We start from the raw sequence: 9,154 nt of genomic DNA, 5'->3' as shown, positions 1-9,154 counted from the left end.
AAAAGGGACATCTCATGATAGAATATTATCGTTTGAAGAGAAAGAATCAAGAAAGAGAAAAAGATCAGAAAGGAAAACAAGCTGAAGCATCTATAGTTGAAGATTCTTATTTCTATTAAGATGTTCGAGCCTTTACAAGTGACAAAGCCAGCCAAATAAGTCCTTTAGGAAAGCATGAATGAGTTCTAGACTCTGGTTGTACTTATCATTTGACACCATCCAATCCCTGGTTCAACACGTATAAAGAATTAAATGGAGAATTGGTTTACATGGGCTATAATGAAGCTTGCAAATTTGCCGAAACAAGTATGTTTGAAAACATACTAATCATGAACATAAGCATTTAGCATTGAATCATAAGCTTCTAGCGTATACTTTATGTAAATAAGCACCTTATTACTTTGAAACATACTTTAGAAACTTTCTTTAAATTAGCATGCATTAATCAACTATTCTAAACTTAGTTTTCTTTGGAAGGCATACTTTAACATAAGTTAGCATGAGTAAAACTTTGAGTTAAACATTTAGAAAACATTTGTTGTCACTCATTATCTTGGCGTTCGTTCTAGGGTTGATAGGCTTCTTCTATTGGTGTTAACCCTATGGATATGAATATCATGTTTAGTTACTAGAATAGATCTCCTTGTGAGACTAACTTATATACATAAGCTCACATTCAATATTTATATAAGATTCCTTCATCCCAACGCATACCTTTGACATTCAATACTTAAAAATTTTTTTGGACTTTAAGTCTTAGCTATTAGGCCAACTTGCGGCATAGATGCACACATCATACGTTAACGCATATCTTAGGCACTCCAAATAGCCACACACCAATGCACACCTCGCACAACCTTAACTCACGACTTCAGCACACACCCACACAACCTATTGCATAGCCCAATTCATTGTTGCGCTCAGCCTACCCTTGCATGTGCGTCAACCTCTTGAGTTGCCTGCTTGTTCGTCCCAAGCAGCTTCATGCTTATTCAAAATTTCTAGACTCAAATTTGAGCTTGAATAGCTTATTTTCTAGACCTTGTCATGGAAAATTTCCTTCCAGAAACTTGTTTGAAATTGCCTTAAATAGCTTATCTTAAAGTTTGAGCTTATAATTCTTCGTGGTGTGTCCGAAATCCTTCAATCTTTACCTTTGGACCAGATTTACCCGAGAGCCTGGCCTACTTGCACAATCTTAAGATTTTAGCTCTATTTCTATGGAGATTTCTTCCAACAGTCCTAGATCATCAACTAGACTCACAAAACTTTCAAATGGCTCTAGAATCACTCTAATAGCATGAGAGAATCGCTCAATTTGAGCTTCTGAAGTTGGTCTTTCCCTTTATACCACAGACTGCATGATTCCTTTAAACTCTAAGCTACCACCTCATCCCTTAAGTGGGATTAACTCATTTGATCATGACAGCTGGTTGTCTTAAATCGTGATTTAACTGATTGTCTCCCCTTAATCACCAACACAAGGCTCTTGTTAGTGGCATTCATCAACGCAAGGCCTACAATCTTTACCATAACATGCTACCCCTTTTGGCCGCATGCCCTCTTGTCCAACGCCTAACCTTTCTTTATTGTGGCTCTGCTTTGATCATCGCATAGCCTTAACCAACGCATGGGTCAACCTCATTGCACTACCCCCTGGGCGCCTACCAACCTCAACGCATACTTTATTGAGTAGCGCATGCCTCTTGTGCCTTGCGCCAACACTATCAACGCATATCAAAGTATGCGCACAGCCTCCTAGCACCTAAGGCCTTCATGTCATGCCCCACCTACCACACGACGCATGTTCTGGGCATCTCACAACTTTTCCTTGCATAGGCTCATGGCCAACGCGTAGTCTTCAGCTCGCATACTGGCCAGTGCGCACGTCCAGCCTCAATGCCTAGGCAGCCTCACTCATGTCGTGCACTCAACGCCTCAACTGCCTAATGCCTACACACCCTTACCTTGCCGTGTGCATCAATAACCTCTCAAGGGTGTAGTTGGTGCATTGCCCATACTAGCGCATGGCATCCACTTGGCTCACACCTAGCCTCATGGTCTCACGCCCATCATGTGCTTAAATAACCTCCATAGGCATTGACAGCCGCACATTAATGCTCGATGGTTCAATGCATCATGGCCTTAACGTATAGCTCTTCACGTAAGCAAATTTTCACTTACTAAGGCCAAACATCTTATCATCCGAGACCTCATTTCTCAATACTCAAGAATTTTCCTTTCTTCTTTAACCATCTTTATGCTTTTCCCTACAAACACAACATTAATTCATGCTTAACATACTTAACATATTAATGAACATAATTTTGTAGGGAAAATAGGGTTCAGAGTTTACATTTACCTTTCCCTTATGAAATTTCATCCTTAAAATTTGCTTGAAGTATATCGATTGAATAACTGAGGATATCTACTTTTTATTTGCTCTTCAGCTTCCCAAGTGGCTTCCTCAATGTCATGATTTCTCCATAATACCTTAGCACATGTTCCTTCCTATCAAAAATCTCTACTAGTTCTTCCTCATAAGTCAAATTTTCTTTCAACTACACTGATTACTCAGACAACACATGAACAGGATCTGATACATACTTCCTCAACATCGATACATGAAAGACATCATGGATACGAGATAGTTTTGGAGGTAACTCTAACCTGTAAGCCGATGGACTGACTCGTTCCATTATCTCATAGGCTCCAATGTACCTTGGGCTCAAGTTCCCTTTTCTTCTAAACCTAAGTATCTCTTTCCACAGAGATAACTTAAGGAGTACTTGATCACTAACTTCAAACTCTAATTATCTTCTTCTTTTATCCACATAAATTTTTTGCCTGTCTCGAGCTATCTTAAGATTCTCCCTGATAAGCTTAACATTGCCAGACGTCTGTTGAATAAGTTATGGGCTTAACAGTTTCCTTTCTCCTAATTCATTCCAACATACTAGAGTCTTGCACGGTCTTCCATACAAAGCCTCGTATGGAGCCATATCGATACTCGAATGATAACTATTATTATACGCAAATTCATTCAATGACAAATGCATATCCCAACTGCCTTTAAACTATTTTACACATGCTCTCAACATGTCTTCTAATGTCTGAATCATCTGCTCTGATCGTCCATCCATCTATGGATGAAAAGCTATATTGAAAAATAATTTAGTGCCCAAAGCTTTTGTAAACTATGCTAGAACTTCTATGTAAACCTTAGATCTCGATTTGACATAATCGATACTGGAGCCCTAAATTGGCCCACTGTTCTATCCACATATAGCTTAGCCAATCTATCTAGGGTGAATAGAATCTTAACTTGTAAGAACTTGGCTATTTTTGTCAGCCTAACAACAATCACCCAACTTCCATCAAATTCGGATGGCGTCCTAGGCAAGCCAAATAAGAAACCCATCGTGAAATGCTCCCACTTCCATTCTGGCACTAGAAGTGGATTAAGTAACCCTATCGGCCTTTGTAACTTAGGCTTAACCTGCTGACAAATCAAACATTTATCAACAAATTCTGCTATTTCTCTTTTCATACCAAACCACTAGTACAATTTCTTCAATGTCCTATACATCTTCGTACTATCTGAATGTATAGCATAAGCTAAACCGTGCGCCTCCTCTAGAATATCTTGTTGCCTTCCTTAAGCAAAACTCCATCTGCACTTATCTGATAATCAGACCTTAGGCTTTTACCTACCTCTTCAGCTATCCTTCAGAGGTTAAAATCTCGTAACTGTTCATGTAAAATATCATCAAATAGAGTAGGTCGTACCTGGAACAAAACTAACAATCCTCCCATCTGGCCAACTGCTACAACAACCTTAGCATTTTTGAACTCATGCAACAGCAAGCCTCTGATTGAGCAGATAGCAGCTTTAGTTGTTCCTGACTTCCTACTTAAAGCATCTACCACTACATTTGCCTTACCAGGATGATACTCAATCGTACAAACATAATCTTTGATCAATTTGAACCATCTTCTCTACCTCAAGTTCAACTCTTTCTAATTAAAGATATACTTTAAACTCTTATGATCAGTGAATATATGGCAACACTTTCCAAACAAAAAAATGTCTCCATAGTTTCAAGGCTAAAATAACAGCTGCTAACTCTAAGTTGTGAGTAGAATAGTTACACTTATGTTTCTTTAACTAACGGGAAGCATAGGCTACTATTTTTCTCTCTTGCATCAGCACACAACCTAGTCCCTAACGGGATACGTCATAGTAAATCTCAAGCTTTTTACCTGAAGTAGGTAAAGTAAGCACTGGTGTTAATACTAGTCTTTGCTTCAACTCCTGAAAACTTTGCTCACACTCCGGCGACCATTCAAACTTCACATCTTTCCTAGTCAGATTCGTTAATAGAATATCTATCTTAGAGAAGCCCTCCACAAATCTTTTGTAATAACCTGCCAAACTTAGGAAACTACGTACCTCAGATATGGTAGTGGGTCGCTCCTAATTAATTATTGCTTCTATTTTCTGGGGATCCACGCTGACTCTTGCTGCTGAAACTACATGCCTGATGACATGCAGAAATGTATGCCATCTTAGTTCTTTTACTTAGAATTATGAAGGTTGTTAGGCAGAAATTGCGTCGATCATGATAGGAATTCATGAGAAAAGGAGTTTGCATCGATCAACATGGAGATTCTCAGCTAACCCATAACTTTGCGTCAATTATGCGTTCAATGTTCTATTTTTGTAACCAATGCAGGAAATGAACGCAAACGTAGAAACCGGACCATCGCATAGACGACCGCATGCGGAGAAACACTCTATCGCAAGGAAAACGCATCGATCAACGCATGGATGTTGCGGTAATAAGCCGTATACGTCCATCGCATGGGAGTTGCGCTCGTTAAGCTATTGCGGTCATCATGTAGAGTTGCAGTGTTAAGCGAATGCGGCCATTGAATGATTGCGGCTACACGACAACGCATTCTAATGGGATCAACGCAAGGTTGGTGGAATGAACGCATCAACGCATCTATCTTGAGAAAATCCAAAGCTGATGTTGACATTTCACATATCGCGCCGCTGGTGGCATAGGTTCAGAAAGGACTGACGCACTGAATGTCAGACTCAGAGTAGTCCAATTAATGTTGTCGACGATCCAAACTCCATAAATAGAAGCCGATGAGCAGAAATTCAGATCATCTAGGGGAGGATCCTTGTGAATCGGGGACTTTCCCCACGATCTAGAGAAACTGCGTGAGAAAGTGGCTGAGAGTTCTTCATCTTCTTCAGCCCTTCCGAGTGACGGCTGGAACCTTCGACCAGAGCTAGATCTCGAGAGAGTCAGCTCTTCCACCCATCCATGGCACCACCAGTAGCCTTAACACATATTCGCTGGAAACAAAGTTTTTCTTCCAGTCGGTCATTCCTTTTCCCTTTCTTTTTCTATATTGTATTGTATAACATTTTGAATCAAGAAATTAATACAATGTGTTTTTCAATGCATTTCTCTATTTCGTCGACTTCATCTCTATCTTCTTGCTTAGCATCTTTACTTTCATTGCAACACTTAGTGGGATTGCTTGGGTATTGCATACTTAGTCATGTGGATTAGGGATATGAAGCATGTAGCAACCAACCGAAAGGTGTGTGTTGTGCGAGTATGTGAGTAATCTTATTTGCTTAGTGTAAAGCTACTCCAACGCCTGTCTATAGGCTAACGTATTTCTTGTCTATGAGTGAAGTCAGCAACAATCAACTGCCCGAGAGGGTAAGTGATTGGACGCATTAAGCAAGGTATGTGTTGTTCACTAGGGATAGTAACAATCTTGCGTCACCCAAGTTCATGCGTTTGTCTTGTCTTACGTTGTGCCCAATACCCCTTTAGAGCTACTCGAGAGAGAATCTAAAGAAAGAACCTAATGACTTGAGAGAGCTAGGTTAGAATCTAGACTCGGGAGAGCGAGATTAGATTGGCATAAGCAAGAGATAGGGACTTAGAGATAAGCTCTGTTTGTCAACACTGCATCACGTGCACCTTAGGAATAGGAATGATGATATGTGGTCGCCTTGTTTGTGTATCATCACATAGATAATAATTAGAGGCTTATGTGTAGGCCCTATAGACACCTCTGCACATACATTGCATGTGTTCTAGCATTAGAAGCCGTAGCATTCGCACCGAGAGATAGTTTACTATTGTATGAGTGTTGCATGATCGCATTAGTTTGCATTGACTAGGGTTGTCCTTGCGATCACTCTTAAGTTTTGCAATGAAAACATCTTCGCATTTTATCTACTTTCCCATACATTTATTTCATGTCAAGGTTTATTGCATCTCTACCTTTCATGCATAATTCTCATTGCATTGTCTGTTAGATAGGAGTAGGAGTAGAAGTAGGATTAACTTAGTAGCATCCCTTCCATTCTTTTATTCAACTGCCGCATGCGCAATCACCGCAAACATATAGTTACAAGTCCCTGTGTTCGACCTCAAATTACTCAAGAAACTTGCATTCATGTTATACTTGGCGTGAACGCAAGAAAACTTGTGGCAGGACGCATGGTCATCGTATACATTCGTTAATGTAATTTTCATTCCAACGCATGACCATCGACGCATGACTATCAACACATAATCTTAGGAACATGCATTGCATACCGCATCCAAGGGAAGTTGGTTGTCGAGTAAAATTGACTTCCAATTTCCCGTCACCAATGCCCTAGAAATAAAACTTGATTCAACCAAAAATCACACTTGCTAAACTTAGCATAACACTTCTTTTCTTACAACATTTGCAATATCATCCTTAGATGTTCCACATGTTTCTCTCCATTACTGGAATATACTAGAATATCATCAATAAAAACTATCACAAACAGATCCAGATAGAGATGAAATATCCTGTTCACAAGGTCCATGGACACCGTAGGGGCATTCGTCAAACCAAATGGCACCATTAGAAACTCATGGTGCCCATATCTGGTCCTAAATGCTGTCTTTGGAACATTTGCTTCCTCTACCTTCAATTGATGGTACCCTGATCTCAAATCTATCCTAAAGAATATCATGGCTCTCTTTAGTTGATCAAAGAGATTGTCTATACGTGGTAATGGGTACTTGTTCCTGATCGTCACCTTGTTCAACTGCCTGTAGTCTATACATAACCTGAGAGTATCGTCTTCCTTCTTTACAAACAAGTCTAGTACTCCTCAAATGACACACTGGGTCTAACATACCTCTTATCTACTAGCTCCTGTAACTGAACTTTTAACTTGTTCAACTCTGTTGGCACCATCCTGTATGGTGTTTATGAAATAGGTGTTGTACCTGGAATCAAATCAATAGTAAACTCAACTTTCCTATCAAGTGGCAAACCTAATAAGTCTTCAGGGAATATATCTAGGAATTCTTCAAGAACGGGTACATCTTCAGGTTTCAGCTTCTTATCATGTGAAACAATTATATGAGCCAGATAGGCTTCAGATCCCTTACTCAACAACTTTCTAGCCTTTACTGCTTATATTAAACTACCTGGAAGCAATCTTTTACTTCCTACAAATAGTATTTCCTGTTCACTTGTTCTTTTGAATACTATCTCTTTCTTAAAACAGTCAACAAATGCATAATGTTTACTCAGGAAATCATCCATGCCTAGAATAACATCAAACTCTAGTAACTCTAATGGAATCAGATCAACCCATAAACTCTGATTTCTAATGACTACCTCACAATTTCTGTAATACTCATGCACTACTAAAACATCTCCAATAGGCATAGAAATAAATAAATCTTTAGACATATTCTCAAGCATTTTATTTATATGCAATGCAAACATACTAAATATAAATGAATGCGTAGCAGTAGGATCAAATAATACATAAGTAGACTGATTGCATAAAGTTATTGTATCAGTCACGGCGTCTGGAGACTCTTTTGCTTCCTGATGGGTCAATGCATAAACTCTACCCTGTTGTGTGGGGTCGTTCTGCTACCCCTTTCTACTTTGCTCCACTGAAACCCTCACCTTTGGCTCTAGTTATCTTCTGTTGATCTACTGTTTGAGAAGCAACTTTCTGTTCTACATGAGCTCCACAAGCTAGCTGGGGACAATCTCTCTTAAAATGTCTTATCTGTCTAAACTGAAAACAGACATTCCCGCCACTATAACATGTCCCTGGGTGCTGCTTACCATAGTTTGCATAAGAAGGTTTCCTACCAGACTAGCTACAGACTCACTAGTATGTCTAATTACTGATCTACTAACTGAACCAGCTACAGGTCTTGATCTTTTCCTACTCGTACCTTTCTGGCTCGTACTTCTATGTCCCCTCATAGCTAACTATCCAGAGAATGGAGGCCTAAAACTCTTACCTCTCGTTTCTGATGGAGTTCTTTGATGTTCTTCCTTTCCTTTCAGCGACGGTTCTACATGCGCTAGGCTCCTCTCAACTTTGATAGTTGTTTAATGGTGGGAAATTAGAAGTCAATTTTACTCGACAACCAACTTCCCTTGGATGCGGTATGCGATGCATGTTCCTAAGATATGCGTTGATAGTCATGCGTCGATGGTCATGCGTTGGAATGAAAAATGCGATAACGAATGTATGCAATGACCATGCGTCCTGCCACAAGTTTTCTTGCGTTTACGCCAAGTATAACATGAACGCAAGTTTCTCGGGTAATCTGAGGTCGAACACAGGGACTTGTAGCTATATGTATGCGGTGATGTGTATGCGGCGGTTGAATAAAAGAATGGAGGGGATGTTACTAAGTTAATCCTACTCCTACTCCTATCTAACAGACAATGCAATGAGAATATGCATGAAAGGTAAAGATACGACAACACTTGATATGAAATAAATGTACGAGAAAATAGATAAAATTCGGAGATGATTTCATTGCAATACTTAAGAGTGACCGCAAAGGCAACCCTAATCAACGCAAGTCAACGATCATGCAACACTCACACAATAGTAAACCACCTCCCGGTGCAAATGTTACGGCTTCTAATGCTAGAACACATGTGATGTACGTGCAAAGGTGTCTATAGGGCCTACACATAAGCCTCTAATTCTTGTCTATGCGATGATACACAAACAAGGCGACCACATAACATCATTCATATTCCTAGGGTGCGCGATGCAGTGTTGACAAACAGGGCTTATCTCTAAGAT

Source organism: Benincasa hispida, chromosome 10, assembly GCF_009727055.1.
Source record: "Benincasa hispida cultivar B227 chromosome 10, ASM972705v1, whole genome shotgun sequence".
Taxonomy (NCBI): Eukaryota; Viridiplantae; Streptophyta; class Magnoliopsida; order Cucurbitales; family Cucurbitaceae; genus Benincasa; species Benincasa hispida.
The sequence above is the reverse complement of the archived record's forward strand: the minus strand, read 5'-3'. Positions refer to the sequence as shown.